The sequence below is a fragment of the Anabrus simplex genome, chromosome 4, assembly GCF_040414725.1.
Source record: "Anabrus simplex isolate iqAnaSimp1 chromosome 4, ASM4041472v1, whole genome shotgun sequence".
Taxonomy (NCBI): Eukaryota; Metazoa; Arthropoda; class Insecta; order Orthoptera; family Tettigoniidae; genus Anabrus; species Anabrus simplex.
The window spans coordinates 425046373-425063566 of NC_090268.1; positions in this window are offsets into that span (position 1 = coordinate 425046373).

A 17194-nucleotide genomic window follows, 5' to 3' on the forward strand; every position below is an offset into this window, starting at 1 on the left:
ACTCACTTGCCTACTGCCATTCACAATCGAGTTGGGATGATTACGTAATAATTGCAGGCCCCATTGCCTACTACGCGGACAGAATCGATTTGGGGAGTTTTCGATAATATGGCAGCCCCTTCCTACTTCTGACAGATTTCAGGTGAGGAGTTTTTATTATAATGGCAGGCAATTACCCTACTATCACTCGAAATTGAGTTGTGCAGTTATCATTATAATGCTAGGCCCATTTTCCTACTGCCAGCCAGCTTACTGCCAGTCACACCAAGTTGGTGAGTTTCCATCAAAATAGCAGGCCACTATGCCTAATGCCAGTCACATTTTAGATGAGGACATTTCTTTATAATGATAGGCACCCTTGCCTACTGCCAAACACAATCGGGTAGGGGAGTTTTAAACAAAACTGCATGCTCACTTGCCTTCTGCAAGTCAAATCGAGAAGGGAACTATTCATTATAATTGTAGGCTTTCTTTACTAATGACAGTTACACAGGAGTTGGAGAAGGAACCCTTTCCTACTGCCAGTCAAAGTCGGTGTGGGGAGTACTTATTACAATAGCAGACCCACCCTTTCTCGATCACTAAAAATCGACATCAGTGAATATATATAGATCGACATACGAAAGTATATGCGTATTTACAATATTGAAGACCTTCATTTACAGATTAACTGCTACTAAACGTACGTCATATCGACAAAGGATTATACCATAAGACACGCCGGATTTAGTGGCCTAAATGGCTGGTCCTATGATATGTCATCTATTCTTGGGTCAGATTGAATTAGAAACGTGGAACAGGGTAAAGGTTTTGTAAGATTATCTCACATTACATTACTTTTCGGATACATACATAGCATTTGGCTCACATATGGCTACTGGGTGGGCCAATTTTCGTGAAGAGTTTAATGATTCTGTATTTCATATAAGTAATTGAAAGTATGAATTATGCATGTGAAAATTCCAAATTGACTTAACATCGATTAAAGAGAAAAATCAAACGCAAAAGGGATACAGATACGGCAAAAAGTCATAAGACCACGGTTGTAGATCATTCCAAATTGAACGGAGATTGTGCAATCCGTTATAGGATAGGAATTTCCGAAGGTCTGCACCATCATTAAAATTGCCTGCGTATTTCGATATTCTTCGGGGATTCAAAGTGAAAAATTTAATGATCTAGGAAGTTTTCCGTTCGTTACAGGCTTAAACGTATAATTTTGTCAAATTTCAATTATCTTCTTTTTCTTCTGGCAGATTATGGCGCAATTTGGATTTTGGGCGAGGCGGGTAAAAATTAGTACTTTCAGGAAACTAAACCAAAAATTATGGAGATGGTCATTATTACCCCTTAAACGGAAAGCTGTACGAAAATTTCGCCAAAATAGTCAGTGTAGAGGCACACAGTCGTTACGATTTGATTTATATAGATAAGGAATCTGCTCCATGTAAAACACCTTTTGGGCTATGTCCGCTGGACTTAACCTGCAAAAGTGACCATTCATGATATCTCCCTTAGTAATCCTCCTGACGAAAGAATGCACATGAAAAAAAGGTTTAGAGGTGGAATTCCATCACGTTTGGTCGATTTCCAGTCAAGTTGGTCTTGTTCTGTATATGTTGTGGAAGAGTAAAATCACCATTTCGGTTCCCTATAAACCGCCAGTCCATTCCGGAACATGAAATGTTATTTACGTTTAAAACCTACCTTTGGACAGGTGGATGCTAAATATAAATTTTGGTTCGAATGTCTTCAGTAGTTTTCAAATTGTAAGGAGTACGCTTTACACGCACCCGCTCGGGAGTTAAGTCCGATGGGACTTGTACAGAAAAACGGTCCGTTAATGATATCTCCCTTATTAATCCTCGTTTCGAAATGATGCACATGAGAAAAAAGGTTTAGAAATTATTATCTACCAAGGTAGGTAGATTTCCATTAAGTTTGGTTGTGTATATTTTGTGGAAGTGCAAAATCACTGTTTCGGTTTCGTATAAACCCCCAGTCAGTTCAGGGATTTAGAAACAATATTTGCCCAAAACCTATCAAGGACAGGTGTATTCTAAATATGAGTCTTGGTGGAAATACATCCAGTAGTTTGTAGCACTCGCGTACATACGGCGTAATTAAGGAAGAAAATAATACAGTTAAGAAAGTTGAAAGTAATAGAAAATGGATTATAACTGCGGACAGTCGGATAACGACAAATATGTAAATGCCAAGTGAATGTATTGGAAAATCATATGCCCCTCAATAAATTATGCTAGTGTGAGTAATGGATATAATAAAGCGGTAACAGAGGAGAAATTTAGGTCAGTGATTCTTAGGTAAACAAATAATAAGAAGATGACTAATGGTGTTATTACTTAATCTATTCGAGGGCGGTTATAATATCCAACGATATTCCGCCAATATCCCGCAGATAGGCCGATTGACGCCTCTCTTGCCTTCTACCCAAGGAACAACCACGAATTTAAAAGCATGATGAGGAAAATGGCAATACGTTACTTCCGTGCTGGCATGCAGTCAGAGACGTTGCCATGGTAACCTGTAGTTTCGTTGTCGGTCTGTCGGTCACTCAATGCAGAGCATGATACCAGCGGAAAATTGTAAATTTCTCCGTCATGTGAAGAGTAAGGTAAATTATGAACATAACGAAAGTTGTTTATAATGAAGAGACGTTTCACGTACGGTAAACGAAGTTTACAGAAAATCAATAGTATAAGAGAAAATGGAGGAAACCCATTCTGGTTTTCTTATAAACCACCCGTCTATTCTTCGATTGTAAAATAATATGCATATAGAAACCTTCCCCGAGATGAGTATTCTCTAAATATGAAGTTTGGTTGAGATCTATCCAGCCGTTTCGAAGTGATGGTGGAAAAACCATTCAGGTTTTCCTATAAACCCCCGTCTATTGAAAGATTTTAAAATGATATGCATATCGAAACCTTCCCCGGGATGAGTATACTCTAAATATGAAGTTTGGTTGAGATCTATCCAGCCGTTTCGAAGTGATGGTGGAAAAACCATTCTGGTTTTCCTATAAACCCCCCGAGTATTGAAAGATTTTAAAATGATATGCATATCGAAACATTCCCCGGGATGAGTTTACTCTAAATGTGAAGTTTTGTTGAGATCTATCCAGCCGTTTCGTCGTGATGGTGGAACAGACAAACAAACAGACAGACAGACAAACAGACAAACAGACAAACAGACAAACAAACAGACACGAAACGTAAAAACCACCGATTCCGTCTTGAGTTGACCTAAAACGGATAAATATCTGAAAAATTGGCAAAACAAAAGAAATTACAGACAGCGGACCCCCTACAATTTTATTTATATAGATGATCTATACATTCACAAATCAGCTATCAGGAAAGATAGGGCTGACCAGGAGGGGAGGGGATCAAATGAGGTGGGTAGGGTTGAGGCTCTGGTCATGGGGGATTCCATCGTTAGACACGTGGGGAAAGTGTGTGGAGGAAAAGGAACCAGGGTAGAATGTTATCCAGGAATTAGATTGAGGCAGATGTTGAGGAAAGTAGAAGAGAGGGAGTAGGTGAAGGAGAAGGTGGTAGTGTTTCACGTTGGTACCAACAACGTAAGGCAAGCTGATATAAGTACCAACATAGTTGGAGATGTGTGGGATCTGGTAAATGCAGCACGGGTGAAGTTTAAGAAAGCGGAGATTGTTATTAGTGGAATACTGTGTAGGAGGGATACTGACTGGAGGGTGATTGGGGATTTAAATGAGACTATGGAGTGGGTATGTGGGAAACTGGGAGTGAAATTTCTAGATCCTAATGGGTGGGTAGGAGATAGGGATCTGCGCTCCGATGGCCTTCATTTAAACCGCAGTGGTACGTATAAGTTAGGAAATTTGTTTGGAAGGGTAATAGGGAGGTACATTCAGGGAAACGGGATGGCCTAGGGAGCAGTGATAAGGGAACAGGGAACTGGAAATCAAGTGGGGATGACATAAAAATTTTAGTGTTGAACTGTAGAAGTATTGTAAGGAAAGGAATAGAATTAAGTAATTTAATAGATATATATTTACCAGATATTGTAAAAGGAGTTGAATCATGGCTGAGAAATGATATAATGGATGCTGAAATTTTCTCACGGCACTGGAGTGTGTATCGTAGAGATAGGATAGGAAAGGTGGGAGGGGGAGTTTTCATTCTGGTGAAAGAAGAATTTGTAAGCTACGAAAACGTTAAAGATGAGACACATGAAATTCTAGGTGTAAGGCTCATTTCTAAAGATAATAGGCAACTTGATATATTTGGAGTGTACAGATCGGGAAAGGGTAGCACAGATGCGGATTCGGAATTATTTGATAGGATAGTCAGCTATGTGGGAAATGACATGGAAAGAAATGTGATTGTAGCGGGAGATCTGAATTTGCCAGATGTCAATTGGGAAGGAAATGCGAACGACAGGAAGCATGACCAACGAATGGCAAATAACTTAATATGGGAAGGACAGCTGATTCAGAAAGTGATGGAACCAACCAGAGGGAAAAATGTTTTGGATGTGGTGCTGATAAAACCAGATGAGCTCTATAGGGAAAATGAAGTAATAGATGGTATTAGTGATCATGAAGCTGTTTTTGTTGTAGTTAAAAATAAATGTGATAGAAAGGAAAGTCTTAAAAGTAGGACTGTTAGGCAGTACCATATGGCTGATAAAGCAGGTATGACGCAGTTTCTAAAAAGTAACTATGATCGGTGGAAAACGGTAAATAAAAATGTAAACAGACTCTGGGATGGGTTCAAAGAAATTGTTGAGGAATGCGAAAACAGGTTTGTACCTTTAAGGGTGGTAAGGAATGGTGAAGACCCACCTTATTATAATAGAGAAATAAAGAGACTAAGAAGGAGGTGCAGACTGGACAGAAATAGAGTTAGAAATGGCTGTGGAAGTAAGGATAAATTGAAGGAACTTACTAGAAAATTGAATCTAGCAAAGAAGGCAGCTAAGGATAACATGATGGCAAGCATAATTGGCAGTCATACAAATTTTAGTGAAAAATGGAAGGGTATGTATAGGTATTTTAAGGCAGAAACAGGTTCCAAGAAGGACATTCCAGGAATAATTAATGAACAAGGGGAGTGTGTATGTGAGGATCTTCAAAAGGCAGAAGTATTCAGTCAGCAGTATGTAAAGATTGTTGGTTACAAGGATAATGTCGAGATAGAGGAAGAGACTAAGGCCAAAGAAGTAATAAAATTTACATATGATAACAATGACATTTACAATAAGATACAAAAGTTGAAAACTAGAAAAGCGGCTGGAATTGATCAGATTTCTGGGGATATACTAAAGACAATGGGTTAGGATATAGTACCATATCTGAAGTACTTATTTGATTACTGTTTGACCGAAGGAGCTATACCAGATGAACGGAGAGTTGCTATAGTAGCTCCTGTGTATAAAGGAAAGGGTGATAGACATAAAGCTGAAAATCACAGGGCAGTAAGTTTGACATGCATTGTATGTAAGCTTTGGGAAGGCATTCTTTCTGATTATATTAGACATGTTTGTGAAATTAATAACTGGTTCGATAGAAGGCAATTCGGTTTTAGGAAAGGTTATTCCACTGAAGCTCAACTTGTAGGATTCCAGCAAGATATAGCAGATATCTTGGATTCTGGAGGTCAAATAGACTGTATCGCGATTGACATGTCTAAAGCATTTGATAGGGTGGATCATGGGAGACTACTGGCAAAAATGAGTGCAATTGGACTAGACAAAAGAGTGACTGAATGGGTTGCTATATTTCTAGAAAATAGATCTCAGAGAGTTAGAGTAGGTGAAGTTTTGTCTGACCCTGTAATAGTTGAGAGGGGAGTTCCTCAGGGCAGTGTTATCGGACCTTTATGTTTTCTTATATATATAAATGATATGAGTAAAGGAGTGGAATCGGAGGTAAGGCTTTTTGCGGATGATGTTATTCTCTATAGAGTGATAAATAAGTTACAAGATTGTGAGCAACTGCAACGTGACCTCGAAAATATTGTGAGATGGACAGCAGGCAATGGTATGTTGATAAACGGGGCTAAAAGTCAGGTTGTGAGTTTCACAAATAGGAAAAGTCCTCTCAGTTTTAATTACTGCGTTGATGGGGTGAAAGTTCCTTTTGGGGATCATTGTAAGTATCTAGGTGTCAATATAAGGAAAGATCTTCACTGGGGTAATCACATAAATGGGATTGTAAATAAAGGGTACCGATCTCTGCACATGGTTATGAGTTTGTTTAGGGGTTGTAGTAAGGATGTAAAGGAGAGTGCATATAAGTCTCTGGTAAGACCCCAACTAGAGTATGGTTCCAGTGTATGGGACCCTCACCAGGATTACCTGATTCAAGAACTGGAAAAAATCCAAAGAAAAGCAGCTCGATTTGTTCTGGGTGATTTCCGACAAAAGAGTAGCGTTACAAAAATGTTGCAATGTTTGGGTTGGGAAGAATTGAGAGAAAAAAGAAGAGCTGCTCGACTAAGTGGTATGTTCCGAGCTGTCAGCGGAGAGATGGCGTGGAATGACATTAGTAGACGAATAGGTTTGAATGGCGTCTATAAAAGTAGGAAAGATCACAATATGAAGATAAAGTTGGAATTCAAGAGGACAAACTGGGGCATATATTCATTTATAGGAAGGGGAGTTAGGGATTGGAATAACTTACCAAGGGAGATGTTCAATAAATTTCCAATTTCTTTGAAATTATTTCAGAAAAGGCTAGGAAAGTAACAGATAGGGAATCTGCCACCTGGGCGACTGCCCTAAATGCAGATCAGTATTGGTTGATTGATTGATTGATAAATTTCCTTAGTTTATATTTTTTCTCAAGTGTAACATTTTTGAGGGCAACTTGTTTAAAAGTTTAGGAACTACAACTTGTAGTGTTCTGAATCCATATTTGTTGTAGTACCTGGTGATGTGAAAATAACTTTTATACCTCAGACTTGTTCCATATGTATGTTCATTTATAATTCTATATTGTGACTTTCAGTGATTTTCCTTAAATATATTATTGTACATACCAAGCTCTTCAACTTTCAAGAACCTTTTATTTTAGAACATCCCTATTAACGTATCCTCACTTAAGCTAAGTATTCCTCTGTTTTCGTACCAAAAGAATGTCTTGATGTTATGATTCTGTAACATTTTTATCACGTTGATCTCTGTAACAGAAATCGATCCCCTTGTGATAAAAATGACTCAAGAAATGAAATATAAACGATATATAAGCTAAAATGGCGTATTGTCTACTTAACCATTTGCATTTTGAACAGAATTAGCCACAGTCTTTCACACAATTTACTAAATTTTATTTCCCTGAAAATACATATCTATTATCATACCTAGATATTTCACGTTATCAAATTCCTCTATTACATAGTCACCAATTACAATTTTTTCACCATCATGAATACACGGAACTGAATGATCTGTTATTCCAATGTTTTTTGTCTGCAATTTTGGGTAATAATGTGCGTGAATTTTGTTTCTGAAATTTTAATTATTATACCTTTATCATGGAATCATTTTTGGGTTAATTGTACTCCATTTGTAAATACTTTCCTGTCACTTTAATAATAATAATAATAATAATAATAATAATAATAATAATAATAATAATAATAATAATAATAATAATAATAATAATAATAATAATAGTAATAGATAGCATATGTTTTAACAAAAATATCTATAATTTGGAAGCCTCGGTGGCTCAGGCGGCAGCTCTCACCGCTGGATACCGTGGTTGATATCCCGGTCATTCCATTTGAGATTTGTGCTGGACATAGCGGAGGCGGGATCGGATTTTCTCCGGTTACTCCGATTTTCCTAGTCATCTATAATTCCAGCGACACTCTCCTCGAACTTTTCATCTGCAGTCATTTATCATTGCCCCAGAGGAGTGCGACAAGCTTTGGCAGCCAACATATTTCCTATCCTCGCCGCTAGATGAGGGCTTCATTAATTCCATTCCTGACCCGTTCGAATGACTGGAATCAATCAGGCTGTGGATTTTAATTCCATTTTTTTAGTATTGTCGTATGTATATTTTTGTTGCTGGCAGTAATTAATTCGTACAATATTTGCCACGGCCAGGTCCATGTAAAAACTAAGAGCTGATTGATAATATGTAAACATACACTGGTTATTCTCAACCAGTGTGAGAGCAAATCAACCAAAATTCCAAAATGGTTTAGAAGAAATGATTAATGAAATGTGATACGAGTACTATAATTGGACAGTTCTGCGGCCACCGCCACCGCGGGCTCCCAGATGCCTCCTCCACCACCACCACAGCCAGAGGCCTCCTAGAGGCCTCCTCCACCACCACCACAGAGAGAGGCCTCCCAGAGGTCTCCTCCACCACCCGCGGGAAATTCGAATTTGTAAACAAAGCCACGTGCTTTCTGACAGCTATAATCGACAACCACGCATCGCTAACCTCAGTACTGCCATCTTGACGGGCCTAAACTTCAGTGGTACCACCTTAACCTAACTAGCGCGAGATAAACAAATCCACGGGTTTCTTGACAGCCACGTGCTTTTTGACAGACAACAACGCATCGCTAAACTCACTACTGCCATCTTGACGGGCCTAAACCTCAGTAGTACCAACTTAACATAACTAGCGTGAGAAAAACAAATCCACGTGCTTTTTTGACAGCTGTCATCCGCCATCTTTAAACTACAGAGCACCGTGCTACCCTCTTTATCGCAGTAGCTGCAAATTCGTAACCTGTCATCCGCAGTGCTGCCATCTTAACGGACCTAAACTTTAGTGCTACCAACTTAACCTCACTAGCGCGAGATTAGAATCGGTAAACAAATCCACGTGCTTTTTTGACAGCTGCCATCCGCCATCTTTAATCTATAGAGCAGAGTGGTGCCCTCTTTACCTACTTACCTTTGAAATGTGGTGGCGGATAATTTGAAAAATGCTTTTTGACAGCAGCCATCCTTGAGCACCGTGCTGCCCCGTTTAGCTAGATACCAGTGGTAGCAGACAATTCCACGTGACAGCAGCCATCTTTAATCAAGAGAGCACCGTGCTGCTCTCTATGTGGTGGCGGCAATTTGAAAAATTCTACATGCTCTAGTTTGGAAACAAACTCACGCGCATTTTTGACAGCCGTCATCCGCCATCTTTAATCAACAGAGCACAGTGCTGCCCTCTTTAGCTAGATACCTTATAAATGTGGTGGCAGACAATTCCACGTGCTCTTATTTGGAAACAAAGCCATGTGCTTTTTTGACAGCTGACATCCGCTATCTTTAATCTATAGAGCACAGTGGTGCCCTCTTTAGCTACTTACCTTTGAAATGTGGTTGCGGATAATTTGAAAAATGCTTTTTGATAGCAGCCATCTTTAATCCAGAGAGCACCGTGCTGCCCTCTTTAGCTAGATACCTGTGGTGGCAGGCAATTCCACGTGACAGCAGCCATCTTTAATCAAGAGGGCACCGTGCTGCCCTCTTTGTGGCGGTGGCAAATTAAACGTGCTTTACAAACTCACGTGCTTGTTTCTGACAGCTGTCATCCGCCATCTTGCATCACAAACCTCAGTGCTGCGCTCTTTAGCTAGTTACCTTTGAAATGTGGTGGCGGCAATTTGAAAAATTCTATGTGCTCTTGTTTGGAAACAAAGCCATGTGCTTTTTTTGACAGCTGTCATCCACCATCTTTAATCAATAGAGCACTGTGCTGCTATCATGCGGGCAATTTCGTCAGCTGTCATCCGCCATCTTTAATCTACAGAGCACCGTGCTGCCCTCTATGTAGTAGCAGGCAATTTGAAAAGTTCTGTTAGCTGTCATCCGCCATCTTTAATCAAGAGAGCACCGTGCTGCCATCTTAAGCTAGATACCTTTGAAATGTGGTGGCGGCAAAATGAAAAATTCCACGTGCTCTTGTTTAGTAAACAAACTCACGCGCTTTTTGTCAGCTGTCATCCGCCATCTTTAATCTATAGAGCTCAGTGCTACACTCTTTAGGTACATAGCTTTGAAATATGGTGGCGGATAATTTAAAAAGAAAAATTCTACATCAGCCATCTCTCGACGCTAATTGCACAAGATGGTGGCTATACATGACTCCTTAAAGGTGCTTATGCAAGATGGCCGCTATACATAGGTTCTTATGAGATGCCCTTGGGATGCTTGCGCAAGATGGCGGTTATACAAGGCTCCTTATGAGACGCCCTAGAGATGATTGCGCAAGATGGCGGTTGCTCTTATGAGGCGGCTTAAGGGTCCTTGCACAAGATGGCTAGAGACGCCCCCAAAAATGCTTGCGCAAGATGGCGGACGCAAGATGGCGGCTATACACCACTCTTTATGAGACGCCTTAAGGGTGCTTGCGCAAGATGGCTACTGCTCTTATGAAGAAAGCTAGCTTAGAGGCTAACGTGTCGTGCTAGTTCGATTCATTAAATTTGGGGCTTAAATGCATAATGTTAAATATCTCGAAAACGGTGCATCGTAGTGCAAAACGGACAAAATTTGTCTACCCAATACCTCGGTTCGCAGTATGGGGAACATGATATCATAAGAAAAACATAGTCTAATGATGAGATCAACGGTTCGGTTCTAACTTAGGCCCTTTGGCATTAGCTCTGTTTCAGCTTGTAATGAAGCAAGTCTTCGTAACATGATCAGGTCTAGTTATGGTAGAGAGTATAACGTACCGTGGAGGTTCGATTCATTATATTTGGGGCTTAAATGCAAAATGTTAAATATCTCGAAAACGGACAAAATTGTTCTACCTGATACCTAGGTTTGCAGTATCAGGAACATGATAGCATAAGAAAAACATAGTCTAATGATGGGATCGACGGTTCGATTCCTACTTAGGCCCTTTGGCATTGGCAGCTATCTATTTCTACAAGATGGCGGCTATACATAGCTTCTTATGAGACAGCTTAAGAGCGCTTGCACAAGATGGCTGCTGCTCTTATGAGACGCTCTAGGGGTGCCCTCGGGAGGTAGCAGCGACAAGACGATGACTATACAAGCTGCTTATGATACGGCCTAGAGGTGCTTACACAAGATGGTGGCTGCATCGTGCAGGTATTTTTACAGCACTAAACCTCATACCTTTGAAATGTGGTGGTGGGTAATTTGAAAAATTCGACGTGCTTTTTCTTCACAGCGGCTATCTTTAGACAATAGCGGCTATACATAAGCTGTTAAGGCCTCCTCTTATGTCAAGGCATAGCTCTATCGAACAAGTTTAAACCTGCATCGGAATAGCTAGAGTAAGCACGTGCTGCAGTGATGACGTCATTAAGCATGTTTAGACTTGCAAATCAAAAAAGAAACCTAACAAGGCTGGAATCGAAAACTGCACTCTATGCCGTTAACTTTATCATGTGATAGGAACATCGATTGAAGTGTTTACAACACTAAATAAGTAGAACCGAACACTGTACTCGATACAACATGTGTTTAGAACATGTCAGGGGATACCTTTGTTCTAAGAAGATTAGTTTACCGCACATTCCTTGTAGGGCTAATAGGCTAAGGGGCTAATAGGCAAAAGGGCTAATGGGCAAAAGGGCTAAAGGGCTAAAGGGCTAATGGGCTAAAGGGCTAAAGGGCTAAAGGGCTAAAGGAGCAACAACCTCATCGATCGCTATCAGCAAGAACGCTTGTACTTTGTTAAGTGTAGAAAATTAATCTTTATTTGTAAATAGTTTCACGTTCAGAACATGAAATGGAACCTAGGGTTACGTCTTTCCTAATAAAATCCCCGAGGTGCGATGAGTTACGTTTTTCGAAGTAGTGTTTGGATCACTGTACTTTTCAAGATGATAGCAGAGAGTTTAGCAATGTTCTGTTGTTGGATTATAAATTCCGCGCTACAACATGCATAAGGTGGCAGCCTTGAGGTTTACTGCCGTAAAGATGACAAGAGTGAGGCTAACAATGTTCCGTTGTTGGATTTTAAATTCCACGCTATAACATGCAAAAGGTGGCAGCCTTGAGGTTTACCGCCGTAAAGATGGCAGCAGTGAGGTTAGCGACGCTTTATTGTCCTTCAAAGTGAGGTTAGGTTTCGTGAAGAAGACAGCTGTCAAAAAAGCACGTGGCTATGTTTACCAAACAAGAGCACGTGGTCGTGACGTCACGGTCACGTAGTATGCTGCCTCAGCATGCAAAGTTCAATGTCTACACCTACGTAGTAAACATTCTGCTATGTTCACAAGATTTTTTACACATAAATATTCTTTATGCTTTAAGTTCATGCACATAGGCTATGCTAAGATAGCAGCACAAACACATGCGAACTTTGTACATTCTAATGGAATAAGTTTAGTACGGCGTGCATCATGGATACATGATGGGTACACGCATTATACATGGCCATACTTAATGCTGCTGATTTGTTTACAAGATTTTTATACATTGCTATACTTTATTCTTTAAGTTCGTGCACACACAAGCGATAGTCGTACGCTCTGGCAGGAGAAGTTTAGTACGATATGCGATACATACATTATCGATAGGTGATGTGTACACGCTTTGGAACATAGCTCTTCTTTGTGCTTTAAGTTCGTGCACATGGGTTAGGGATACACAAAAGCGATTGCTACATGCTCTAGCGGAAGAAGTCTAGTACGATAGTCGATGCATGTAAAATCGATAGGTTATGCTAAGATAGCAGCACACTTACACGATTTTAGCACTATCTAGTGGAAAAAAGTTTAGTATGATAGTCATTTCGTGCAAAATCATTAGGTAATGTGTACACGCTTTGAAACAAGGCTATTCTTTGTACTTTAAGTTCATGCGTACACGTTATGCTAAGATAGCAGAACAATCTAGCGCAAGAAGTTTAGTACGTTATTTGATGCATGCAAAATCGATAGGTGACGTGTACACGCTTTAAAACATGGTTATTCTTCGTACTTTAAGTTCATGCGTATAGGTTAGGCTAAGATAGCAGCACAGTCTAGCGTAAGAAGTTTAGTACGAGAGTCGATGAATGCAAAATCGATAGGTGATGTGTACACGCTTTGAAACATAGCTATTCTTTTTTACTTTAAGTTCATGCGTCTTAGTTATGCTAAGTTAGCAGCACAATCTACCTGAAGAAGTTTTGTACGAGAGTCGATACATGCAAAATCGATAGTTGATGCGTACATGCTTTGAATCATGCCTATTCATTGTACTTTAAGTTCATGGGTATAGGTTATGCTAAGATAGCAGCACAATCTAGCGGAAGAAATTTAGTACGATATTTGATGAATGCAAAATCAATAAGTAATGTGTACACACTTTGAAACATGGCTATTCTTCGTACTTTAAGTTCATGCGTATAAGTTATGCTAAGATACAAGCACAATCAAGCGGAAGAAGTTCAGTACGAGATTCGATGAATGCAAAATCAATAAGTAATGTGTACACGCTTTGAAACATGGCTATTCTTTGTACTTTAAGATCATGTGTATAAGTTATGCTAAGATAGCAGCACAACCTAGCGGAAGAAGTTTAGTACGATATTCGATGAATGCAAAATCGATAAGTAATGTGTACACGCTTTGAAACATGGCTATTCTTTGTACTTTAAGTTCATGTGTATAAGTTATGCTAAGATAGCAGCATAACCTAGCGGAAGAAGTTTAGTACGATATTTGTTGCATGCAAAGTCGATAGGTAATGTGTACACGCTTTGAAACATGGCTATTCTTTGTACCTTAAGGTCATGCGTATAGGTTATGCTAAGATAGCAGCACAATCTAGCGGAAGAAGTTTAGTACGAGAGTCGATGCATGCAAAATCGATAGGTAATATGTACATGCTTTGAGACATAGCTATTCTTTGTACTTTAAGTTCATGCGTCTTAGTTATGCTAAGATAGCAGCACAATCTACCTGCAGAAGTTTAGTACGAGAGTCGATACATGCACATTCGATAGTTGATGTGTACACGCTTTGAAACATGACTATTCATTGTACTTTAAGTTCATTGGTATGGGTTATGCTAAGATAGCAGCACAATCTAGCGGAATAAATTTAGTACGAGATTCGATGAATGCAAAATCAATAAGTAATGTGTACACGCTTTGAAACATGGCTCTTCTTTGTACTCTAAGTTCATGTGTATAAGTTATGATAAGATAGCAGCACAACCTAGCGGAAGACGTTTAGTACGTTATTTGTTGCATGCAAAGTCGATAGGTAATGTGTACACGCTTTGAGACATAGCTATTCATTGTACTTTAAGGTCACGCGTATAGGTTATGTTAAATAGCAGCACAATCTAGCGGAAGAAGTTTAGTACGAGAGTCGTTGCATGAAAATCGATAGGTAATGTGTACACGCTTTGAAACGTGGCTATTCATTGTACTTTAATTTTATGGGTATAGGTTATGCTAATATAGAAGCACGATCTAGCGGATGAAGTTTAGTTCGATGGTCGATGCATGTAAAATCGATAGGTGATGTGTACACGCTTTGAAACATGACAATTCATACCGCTGATCTGTTCCCAAGACTTTTAAGCATAGCTAATCCTAATGCTGCTCTCAACGACGTCGAGCTAAGGATTGATTACGTGACCGCGACGTCACGACCACGTGCTCTGGTTTGGTAAACATAGCCACGTGCTTTTTTTGACAGCTGTCTTCTTGACGAACCCTAAACTCACTTTGAAGGACAATAGAGCGTTGCTAACCTCACTGCTGCCATCTTTACGGCGGTAAACCTCAAGGCTGCCACCTTATGCATGTTATAGCGCGGAATTTAAAATCCAACAACGGAACATTGTTAACCTCACTCTTGTCATCTTTACGGCAGTAAACCTCAAGGCAGCCACCTTATGCATGTTGTAGAGCGGAATTTATAATCCAACAACAGAACATTGCTAAACTCTCTGCTATCATCTTGAAAAGTTCAGTGTTCCAAACACTAGTTCGAAAAACGTAACTCATCGCACCTCGGGGATTTTATTAGGTAAGACGTAACCCCTAGGTTCCATTCCTTGTTCTGAACATGAAACCATTTACAAATAAAGATAATTTTCTACACTTAACAAAGTACAAGCGTTCTTGCTGATAGCGATCGATGAGGTTGTTGCTCCTTTAGCCCTTTAGCCCTTTAGCCCTTTAGCCCATTAGCCCTTTAGCCCTTTAGCCCTTTTGCCCATTAGCCCTTTTGCCTATTAGCCCCTTAGCCTATTAGCCCTACAAGGAATGTGCGGTAAACTAATCTTCTTAGAACAAAGGTATCCCCTGACATGTTCTAAACACATGTTGTATCGAGTACAGTGTTCGGTTCTACTTATTTAGTGTTGTAAACACTTCAATCGATGTTCCTATCACATGATAAAGTTAACGGCATAGAGTGCAGTTTTCGATTCCAGCCTTGTTAGGTTTCTTCTGTGATTTGCAAGTCTAAACATGCTTAATGACGTCATCACTGCAGCACGTGCTAACTCTAGCTATTCCGATGCAGGTTTAAACTTGTTTGATAGAGCTATGCCTTGACATAAGAGGAGGCCTTAACAGCTTATGTATAGCCGCTATTGTCTAAAGATAGCCGCTGTGAAGAAAAAGCACGTCGAATTTTTCAAATTACCCGCCACCACATTTCAAAGGTATGAGGTTTAGTGCTGTAAAAATACCTGCACGATGCAGCCACCATCTTGTGTAAGCACCTCTAGGCCGTATCATAAGCACCTTGTATAGTCATCGTCTTGTCGCTGCTACCTCCCGCAAGCACCCCTAGGGCGTCTCATAAGAGCAGCAGCCATCTTGTGCAAGCGCTTTTAAGCTGTCTCATAAGAAGCTATGTATAGCCGCCATCTTGTAGAAATAGATAGCTGCCAATGCCAAAGGGCCTAAGTAGGAATCGAACCGTCGATCTCATCATTAGACTATGTTTTTCTTATGTTATCATGTTCCTGATACTGCAAACCTAGGTATCAGGTAGAACAATTTTGTCCGTTTTCGAGATATTTAACATTTTGCATTTAAGCCCCAAATATAATGAATCAAACCTCCACGGTACGTTATACTCTCTACCATAGCTAGACTTGATCATGTTACGAAGACTTGCTTCATTACAAGCTGAAACAGAGCTAATGCCAAAGGGCCTAAGTTAGAACCGAACCGTTGATCTCATCATTAGACTATGTTTTTCTTATGATATCATGTTCCCCATACTGCGAACCGAGGTATTGGGTAGACAAATTTTGTCCGTTTTGCTCTACGATTACCGTTTTCGAGATATTTAACATTATGCATTTAAGCTCCAAATTTAATGAATCGAACTAGCACGACACGTTAGCCTCTAAGCTAGCTTTCTTCATAAGAGCAGCAGCCATCTTGCGCAAGCACCCTTAAGGCGTCTCATAAAGAGTGGTGTATAGCCGCCATCTTGCGTCCGCCATCTTGCGCAAGCATTTTTAGGGGGCGTCTCTAGCCATCTTGTGCAAGGACCCTTAAGCCGCCTCATAAGAGCAACCGCCATCTTGCGCAAGCATCTCTAGGGAGTCTCATAAGGAGCCTTGTATAACCGCCATCTTGCGCAAGCATCCCAAGGGCATCTCATAAGAACCTATGTATAGCGGCCATCTTGCATAAGCACCTTTAAGGAGTCATGTATAGCCACCATCTTGTGCAATTAGCGTCGAGAGATGGCTGATGTAGAATTTTTCTTTTTAAATTATCCGCCACCATATTTCACAGGTATGTACCTAAAGAGTGTAGCACTGAGCTCTGTAGATTAAAGATGGCGGATGACAGCTGACGAAATTGCCCGCATGATAGCAGCACAGTGCTCTATTGATTAAAGATGGTGGATGACAGCTGTCAAAAAAAAGCACATGGCATTTTTTCCAAACAAGAGCACATAGAATTTTTCAAATTGCCGCCACCACATTTCAAAGGTAACTAGCTAAAGAGCGCAGCACTGAGGTTTGTGATGCAAGATGGCGGATGACAGCTGTCAGAAACAAGCACGTGAGTTTGTAAAGCACGTGGAATTTGCCACCGCCACAAAGAGGGCAGCACGGTGCCCTCTTGATTAAAGATGGCTGCTGTCACGTGGAATTGCCTGCCACCACAGGTATCTAGCTAAAGAGGGCAGCACGGTGCTCTCTGGATTAAAGATGGCTGCTACCAAAAAGCATTTTTCAAATTATCCGCCACCACATTTCAAAGGTAAGT